Consider the following 10,002-nt stretch of genomic DNA (forward strand, 5'->3'; position numbering starts at 1 on the left):
AGCGAATAGACTGTAACAAACAAGAGGGGGGAGACTAGAGCAGATACACTGTAACAAACAAGAGGGGGGAAGACTAGAGCAGATACACTGTAACAAACAAGAGGGGGGAGACTAGAGCGGATAGACTGTAACAAACAAGAGGGGGGGAGACTAGAGCGAATAGACTGTAACAAACAAGAGGGGGGAGACTAGAGCGGATAGACTGTAACAAACAAGAGGGGGGGAGACTAGAGCGAATAGACTGTAACAAACAAGAGGGGGGAGACTAGAGCGGATACACTGTAACAAACAAGAGAGGAGGGAGAGACTAGAGCGGATACACTGTAACAAACAAGAGGGGGGAGACTAGAGCGGATAGACTGTAACAAACAAGAGGGGGGGAGACTAGAGCGGATAGACTGTAACAAACAAGAGCGGGGAAGACTAGAGCAGATACACTGTAACAAACAAGAGGGGGGAGACTAGAGCGGATACACTGTAACAAACAAGAGGGGGGGAGACTAGAGCGGATACACTAACAAACAAGAGGGGGGAGACTAGAGCGGATACACTGTAACAAACAAGAGGGGGGAGACTAGAGCGGATACACTAACAAAACTTCCTAGCAGAACGATCTAAGGTACATTGTATCATTCACCAATTTCTTAGTTTGTTCACCAATTTGTTCCAATCTCACGACTCACCTCACAGTTTGGATAATCGTTACGCGGACATCGCACGCGGCTCCTGACCCCACGACCGACGTCTGATCATGTCCGAAGAAATCTGCAAAGACAAAAGCACAAAGAAGTGAGGAGTGTCCTGAGGAGGCGGCCGGCGCGGTACTTGATGCTTGTTTTATCTTGTGTCTTCGGGCCGAGCAGCTCAACTGCGGCACGGGACTAGCGAGCTGCTGCTCCGACACCTGACAACTGGCCTGCAGGGACGAGCCACCAATAACAAGTCCTAATTAATTACAGGACCTCAAAATAAAATCACTGAGTCACTGGAAGACGGACCGGTTCTGGAGAATGTAACCGGGCGAGTTCGCCCACCGCAAAAGAAACGGAAGCACAAGTCTGTACTGGTTGTCAGGTTTCCTGAGGACCACAATCTGAAATCCCGTGTGTGATCTGCCACAATCCAGACAACCTGCTTCATCTGCAGCACAAGTGTGGGAACCTGGTTGTCAGGGCCCAACCCGCTTCTGTACGATCCCACCATGTTCTGATGGGTTGTGCTCCTCCAGGATAATGGGCTGAGATCTGACAACCCAGGTCCACACTGCAGACAGACAGGATGGAGACTGCAGAAGAGCAACAGACCCCAATCATTGCCGCTCAGTGACTCCTGAGGGGTCAGATCTTACACAGAACCCAGGACTGTACCCCCTGCACACGCGCTACACCCCGACATACGCCCCCCTGCACGCGCGCTACACCCCGACATACGCCCCCCTGCAAACGCGCTACACCCCGACATACCCCCCTCCTGCACGCGCGCTACACCCCGACATACACACCCCCCCCCCTCCTGCACGCGCGCTACACCCCCCGACATACCCCCCCCTCCTGTACGCGCGCTACACCCCCCGACATATCCCCTGTACGCGCGCTACACCCCCACATATCCCCTGTACGCGCGCTACACCCCCACATATCCCCTGTACGCGCGCTACACCCCCACATATCCCCTGTACGCGCGCTACACCCCCACATATCCCCTGTACGCGCGCTACACCCCCACATATCCCCTGTACGCGCGCTACACCCCCACATATCCCCTGTACGCGCGCTACACCCCCACATATCCCCTGTACGCGCGCTATACCCCCACATATCCCCTGTACGCGCGCTACACCCCCACATATCCCCTGTACGCGCGCTACACCCCCACATATCCCCTGTACGCGCGCTACACCCCCACATATCCCCTGTACGCGCGCTACACCCCCACATATCCCCTGTACGCGCGCTACACCCCCACATATCCCCTGTACGCGCGCTACACCCCCACATATCCCCACATATCCCCTGTACGCGCGCTATACCCCCACATATCCCCTGTACGCGTGCTATACCCCCACATATCCCCTGTACGCGTGCTATACCCCCACATATCCCCTGTACGCGTGCTATACCCCCACATATCCCCTGTACGCGTGCTATACCCCCACATATCCCCTGTACGCGCGCTATACCCCCACATATCCCCTGTACGCGTGCTATACCCCCACATATCCCCTGTACGCGTGCTATACCCCCACATATCCCCTGTACGCGTGCTATACCCCCACATATCCCCTGTACGCGTGCTATACCCCCACATATCCCCTGTACGCGTGCTACACCCCGACATATCCCCTGTACGCGTGCTACACCCCGACATATCCCCTGTACGCGTGCTATACCCCCCTCCTGCACATGCTATACCCCCACATATCCCCTGTACGCGTGCTATACCCCCCTCCTGCACATGCTATACCCCGACATATCCCTTGTACACGTGCTATACCCCCATTCTCTGGTCTGATGACTGCTCTTGACAAGGACCTGTCACCAGTGGAGGAGCCGAGGGCAGCGTCTCATCAAGCGTCACATGTGGCTGTGTCACATCTGGGTCAGCGATGCGCCTCGGGCAGACGCTGCCACAACCGGCAGGAATGGCGAAAGATCAGCAGCTGCGCAAAGAGCAAAAAATATCACTAAAACGGTAACCCTATCGCACGGTACACCCAATACCCTGGTCAGGGGTCTAGTAAAGCTGGGGGACAGACAAAGTGGAAGCTGCTGTAGCAGCAGCCTTGAGAGCGACTCAGGGATCTCTTGGTTTTTGGGGCAAGGGGCACCATAAACGTTCCATCAGCTAGAAGATACAGTAAGAGCAGCCCTTGGGGCAAGTAAATGGTTAACTACATGGTGGCAGCGCTCAGACAGATCCGTCATATCAAGGTGAAAGGTCAGGCGTAATTTGAAGGTTAAGATAAGATGAGCGTTGCCACTGGCTGCCGCTTATCACCACCATATCATGGGTTGAAAGACGAACGCCGGCGCAGAATTCAAGGGCAACGCATGTGGTGTGGCGAGGAGACGACCTGACAGTAAACTACCCTGGAGGGTGACTGCTGCCGAGGATCCGGATAAATACTGCCTGCTCATCCTCCTCGGGGGGTAGTAGTACACAGCATATCCCTTCTTAAAGGGATCACATCATTCAGGCCCTATGAAGTACAGTAACACTTGTTGCTGACTCCAGATCAGTTATCTTTCGTCCATACGGACCCCCACCCCCACTACGTGCCCACATACCGGCTGCGGAATACAGAGAGGACATCTCCTGGAGTCCCGGTAGTGTCTTTAGCAGCTGCTGCATGGCACTATTCACTGAGCAAGCGCTCTCCTCTCTACAGCACTATTCACTGAGCATTCACCGCAGGGCAGGAGCGCTCTCCTCTCTACAGCACTATTCACTGAGCAAGCGCTCTCCTCTCTACAGCACTATTCACTGGGCATTCACCGCAGGGCAGGAGCGCTCTCCTCTCTACAGCACTATTCACTGAGCAAGCGCTCTCCTCTCTACAGCACTATTCACTGAGTATGCACCACAGGGTGGGAGCGATCTCCTCTATATAGCACTATTCTCTAGCATGCTCCACAGGGCGGGAGCGCTCTACTCTCTACAGCACTATTCACTAAGCATGCACCGCCGGGCAGGAGCGCTCTACTCTCTTCAGCACTACTCACTGAGCATGCACCGCCGGGCAGGAGCGCTCTCCTCTCTACAGCACTATTCATTGAGCGTGCACTGCAGGGAAGGAGCGCTCTCCTCTCTACAGCACTATTCACTGAGCATGCACTGCAGGGAAGGAGCGCTCTCCTCTCTACAGCACTATTCACTGAGTATGCACCACAGGGTGGGAGCGATCTCCTCTATATAGCACTACTCACTGAGCATGCACTGCAGGGAAGGAGCGCTCTCCTCTCTACAGCACTATTCACTGAGCATGCACCGCAGGGCAGGAGCGCTCTCCTTTCTGCAGCATTATTCACTGAGCATGCACTGCAGGGCAGGAGCGCTCTCCTTTCTGCAGCATTATTCACTGAGCGTGCACCGCCGGGCAGGAGAGCTCTCCTCTCTACAGCACTATTCACTAAGTATGCACCACAGGGCGGAAGCACTCCCCTCTCTTCAGCACTATTCACTGAGCATGCACCGTGGGAGCGCTCCCCTCTCTTCAGCATTATTCATTGAGCGTGCACCGCCGGGCAGGAGCGCTCTACTCTCTACAGCAGTATTCACTAAGCATGAACCACAGGGCGGGAGCGCTCTACTCTCTTCAGCACTATTCACTGAGCGTGCACCGCTGGGCAGGAGCTCTCTACTCTCTGCAGCACTATTCACTAAGCGTGCACCACAGGGCGGGAACGCTCTCCTCTCTGCAGCACTATTCACTGAGCATTCACCGCAGGGCGGGAGCGCTCTACTCTCTGCAGCACTATTCAATGAGCATGCTCCACAGGGCAGGAGCGCTCTCCTCTCTACAGCACTATTCACTGAGCATGCTCCACAGGGAAGGAGCGCTCTCCTCTCTACAGCACTATTCACTAAGCATGCACCACAGGGCGGGAGCGCTCTCCTCTATATAGCACTATTCACTGAGCATTCACCACAGGGCGGGGGGGAGCGCTCTACTCTCTACAGCACTATTCACTGAGCATGCACCACAGGGCAGGAGCGCTCTCCTCTCTACAGCACTATTCACTGAGCGTGCACCACAGGGCGGGAGCGCTCTCCTCTCTACAGCACTATTCACTGAGTATGATCCACAGGGCGGGAGCGCTCTCCTCTATACAGCACTATTCACTAAGCTTGCACCACAGGGCGGGAGCGCTCTCCTCTATACAGCACTATTCACTAAGCTTGCACCACAGGGCGGGAGCGCTCTCCTCTCTACAGCACTATTCACTGAGCATGCTCCACAGGGCGGGAGCGCTCTCCTCTATACAGCACTATTCACTAAGCTTGCACCACAGGGCGGGAGCGCTCTCCTCTATACAGCACTATTCACTAAGCTTGCACCACAGGGCAGGAGCGCTCTCCTCTCTACAGCACTATTCACTGAGCATGCTCCACAGGGCGGGAGCGCTCTACTCTCTACAGCACTATTTGTTGAGCATGCACCGCAGGGAAGGAGCGCTCTCCTCTCTACAGCTGCTGTACTGCACTATTCACTGAGCAAGCGCTGGAAGGGAAAGTGAATGGAGCCTGCGCAGGATCTTGTGCTGCAGAGGGCGGAGAGGGAACATGAAAGCCTGACTTCTAGGAGGTTTGAGCTGGAATCTTTGACTTCAACAAGCTAATTTGCCTATTGGCGACAACAAGAATAAAAGTTACAGTTACAAGTCACTTCTGGAGAACCATAGCCTGATGTAAAAGGTCCTGCGGGCGTCACCATATCAGCGAGCCGTCAGGATTCCTTTAAAGGGGTTCTCCGCTTAAGGCTACTTTCACACTTGCGTTGTTCTTTTCCGGCATAGAGTTCCGTCACAGGGGCTCTATACCGGAAAAGAACTGATCAGGTATGTCCCCATGCATTCTGAATGGAGAGTAATCCGTTCAGTTTGCATCAGTATGTCTTCAGTTCAGTCGTTTTGACTGATCAGGCAAAAGAGAAAACCGTAGCATGCTACGGTTTTATCTCCGGCTAAAAAAACTGAAGACTTGCCTGAATGCCGGATCAGGCATTTTTTCCCATAGGAATGTATTAGTGCCGGATCCGTCCTTCCGGTATGCGCATGCGCAGACTGAAAAAAAGGTGAAAAAATAAATGCCGGATCCGTTTTTGCCGGATGACACCGGAAAGACGGATCCGGCATTTCAATGCATTTTTTCGACTGATCAGGCATTTTTAAGACTGATCAGGATCCTGATCAGTCTTACTAATGCCATCAGTTAGCATACATTTTGCCTGATCCGGCAGGCAGTTCCGGCGACAGAACTGCTTGCCGGATCTCTCTGCCGCAAGTGTGAAAGTAGCCTTATTTACATTGATGACCTATCCTCAGGATCAGATCGGTTGAGGTCCAACTCCTGGCGCTCCCGCCGATCAGCGCTCCCTTACCTTTACTGTTGACCTGTTCGCTGTCGCAACCGCAGCGGTGTTCAGTGTAATTACAAGTAATGGCGGCTCCATTCACTTCTATGGACGGCTCTGTAGTATTCACCTGAATGGGAAGGAGGTGAATGGGGCCGCCATACTTGTAATTACACTGATCACAGGTCAACAGTGAAGGGAAGGTCGCGCTGCCTTCTCTTCCAACAGCTGATCGGCGGGGGCACCAGGAGTCGGACCCCCCCCCGATCTGATATTGATGACCTGTCATGAGGATAGATCAATCAATATAAATAAAAGCGACAACCCCTTTAAGACGACGACATTGCAGCAAGAAAAAGCTTTCTTTTGTCTTGGAATTTGTAGGATCCGGTTCGGTTGTGAACGTGAAATGTTCTGAATAAACTTGGTAAATGTTCTCCGCGTTGAAGGAACCAAAATCACCGGCTTTTTATGGGACAAGTCCAGGCGCCAAAGCCTTGGGAAGAGACCGTGATCAGGAGCCGGGTACGGGCGCGGCTTATACCTCAGCCAGACGTCGGCGTCCTCATCAATACCCAAACAGATGCTCAATTGGGTTCAGGTCTGGGGAATTAGGGGCCGGGGAGTCCCTGGAAGTCTTGCTCATGCTCTTCCAACCAATGTCGGACATTTCTAGCCATGTCACACATCGCATTGTCTTGCTTGAAGATCCCATCCGCCCCAAGGGAGACAATCAGCATGTATGGGTGTAGGTGATCTTCAAGGATGGATTCATACCAAAATGGGTGGAGAGCGCCTTCCACGTGGATGAGTGGCTCCTTCCCCCGACCATAACGCAGCCCCCACCGTCTTCTTCCAGCAGTGTTCCCTCTGATGTTTCCCGCCTGACCCACCAACGTCCATCTGTTCCATGAAGTAGAAAACGGGCCTCACCGGAGAAGACGACCCTTTACCAGTGGAGGTCCAACTCTGATACCGCCGCCAAAACTGAAGACCTCTGCCGATGAAGCTTCGTTATCAGAGGAGCAGTGACCGTCCGTCCGCTCTGGGGCCCCGTACGCAGTAGGTTCTCTGAACCGTTGTGTTAGGCTACTTTCACATTAGCGGTTTTTGCGGATCTGTCATGGATCTCCAAAAACGCTTCCATTACCATAATACAACCGCATGCATCCGTCATGACCGGATCCGGTTGTATTCTGTCTTCTATAGCCATGACGGATCCGTTTTCTATTGTGCCAGATTGTGTCAGAGAAAACGGATCCGTCCCCATTGACTTACATTGTGTGTCAGGACGGATCCGTCTTGTTGTGCACCACATCGCGGACGGAAAAACGCTGTGACCCCAGCAGCAGAGAACAGTTCACACTGCGCAGAAATACCGACTTCAGCTTCACAGTTTGATGCAAATTAACGAAGTGACGCGTGACAGAGGCGAGACGGAGCACGTCTTGGAAATCCCTCCGCAGAGGCCATACATTGTACAGTAGGACGGAGCCCATATTATTAAAAGGGGTTATCCCTATAATGACCCCCTAATGCCCGGGCCCCCTCACACAGGTTGTACCCACCTGGGCCCCCGCGTCTGAAGCCTGCACAGCCGCCACTGCATCTCCCGTCACGTGGATCAAAACATCCGGGGGGGGGGTAGAAAATAGCAAGCGGCGGCGGGGACGAGTCTTCCTAGCATCGCGGGCCCCGGGGAGCGCAGTAAGTATAACCTGTGTGAGGGGCCCGGGCATTAGAGGGGTTCACCTATAAGGTATCTTCTATGAGAATTATAGAAAATAAATATTATAGTAATAAATATATACACATATAGTATACACACATTATACACTACACATCTATATATAGTATACACACACATTATATACACACATATAGTATACACACATAGTATACACTACACATCTATATATAGTATATACACATTATATACACACATATAGTATACACACATAGTATACACTACACATCTATATATAGTATATACACATATTATATACACACATATAGTATACACACATAGTATACACTACACATCTATATATAGTATATACACATTATATACACACATATAGTATACACACATAGTATACACTACACATCTATATATAGTATATACACACATTATATACACACATATAGTATACACACATAGTATACACTACACATCTATATATAGTATATACACACATTATATACACACATATAGTATACACACATAGTATACACTACACATCTATATATAGTATATACACATTATATACACACATATAGTATACACACATAGTATACACTACACATCTATATATAGTATATACACACATTATATACACACATATAGTATACACACATAGTATACACTACACATCTATATATAGTATATACACATTATATACACACATATAGTATACACACATAGTATACACTACACATCTATATATAGTATACACACACATTATATACACACATATAGTATACACACATAGTATACACTACACATCTATATATAGTATATACACATTATATACACACATATAGTATACACACATAGTATACACTACACATCTATATATAGTATACACACACATTATATACACACATATAGTATACACACATAGTATACACTACACATCTATATATAGTATATACACACATTATATACACACATATAGTATACACACATAGTATATATACACACACACATAGTATACACTACACATCTATATATAGTATATACACACATAGTAATAAATATACACACATGTACATATATTATACACACATTCATATACATATCACCCCCCTCCATATGACAGTGAGGCGTCAGGCGCAGCTGCTGCAGAACCTCTTCAGATGCCGCTCCCCGTGCTGTCAGCCATCCCCCGGTCACATGATCTCAGGTGGTTACATTGTGACAGGAGGCCCGGGAGCCGCACTGCCCGCGCCCCCTCCTCCTCCTCCCTGCAGGACCCCCGGTCTCCCGTCACCCCGCCCTCACCTGTCGCCGCCGCCGCTCTCCTCCATTGTCCCCTCGGACGCCGCCGGCCACCACAGCCCCTGCCTGGCTCCAGCTGCTACTTCCGGGGTCGCTGGGATCGGCTCTTTCCGGAGGCGTTGAAGGCGACTTCGGAAGATTTCGGAGAGCCGACAGCAGGCATGCGACTTCGAGTTCTCGCGAGAGCTCACTCATCCTGCCATATTACTTGAGGCAAAGGCAGGTCCAGTGGCCTGTGTCCGCCATCTTGGTTGTGGCATTGCTGCTGTTCATAAGGTTCTATGGTAGGGAGTAAAAGTGTTTTATTGACCCCTTAATTTCCTTTTCTTACTCCCAACCTTCCCAAAGCCATAATTTTTTTCATTTAATTAACCTTGTCAGGGCTCATTATTTGCAGGGCATTCTGTACTCTTCATTGACAACTTTTTATAAAATTTGTTGAAGGAGGTGAAGCTCTTCTTAAAGGGTTGAGTGAATCACACATTGTACATTTTTTCCTGTTTGCCGTATGGGATAAATATTTTTAAATTTTAATAGTACAGGCACCCTAACAATAGCAGTGTCACACAGATGGCACCCTAACAATAGCAGTGTCACACAGATGGCACCCTAACAATAGCAGTGTCACACAGATGGCACCCTAACAATAGCAGTGTCACACAGATAGCACCCTAACAATAGCAGTGTCACACAGATGGCACCCTAACAATAGCAGTGTCACACAGATGGCACCCTAACAATAGCAGTGTCACACAGATGGCACCCTAACAATAGCAGTGTCACACAGATGGCACCCTAACAATAGCAGTGTCACAGAGATGGCACCCTAACAATAGCAGTGTCACACAGATGGCACCCTAACAATAGCAGTGTCACAGAGATGGCACCCTAACAATAGCAGTGTCACACAGATGGCGCCCTAACAATA

General features: G+C 50.5%; 1 protein-coding gene across 2 annotated transcripts in view; it reads right to left on the bottom strand.

The window, feature by feature from the left end:
* Positions 1 to 9,214, bottom strand: part of ZDHHC7 (zinc finger DHHC-type palmitoyltransferase 7) — a 35,713-nt gene extending 26,499 nt beyond the window's left edge. Inside the window, exons 1-2 of one of the 2 annotated variants that reach the window (XM_040409340.1) lie at positions 9,078 to 9,214; positions 684 to 765 (exon numbers count right to left, since the gene is read on the bottom strand). The gene's annotated coding sequence lies outside the window, so the exon portion shown is untranslated. Of the gene's footprint in view, positions 1 to 683; positions 766 to 8,861; positions 8,886 to 9,077 lie in introns of those variants that run through there. The other variant, XM_040409341.1, reaches the window with a different exon arrangement.
* Positions 9,215 to 10,002: the final 788 nt, after the last annotated feature.

Source organism: Bufo bufo, chromosome 10 (assembly GCF_905171765.1).
Source record: "Bufo bufo chromosome 10, aBufBuf1.1, whole genome shotgun sequence".
Lineage (NCBI taxonomy): Eukaryota > Metazoa > Chordata > Amphibia > Anura > Bufonidae > Bufo > Bufo bufo.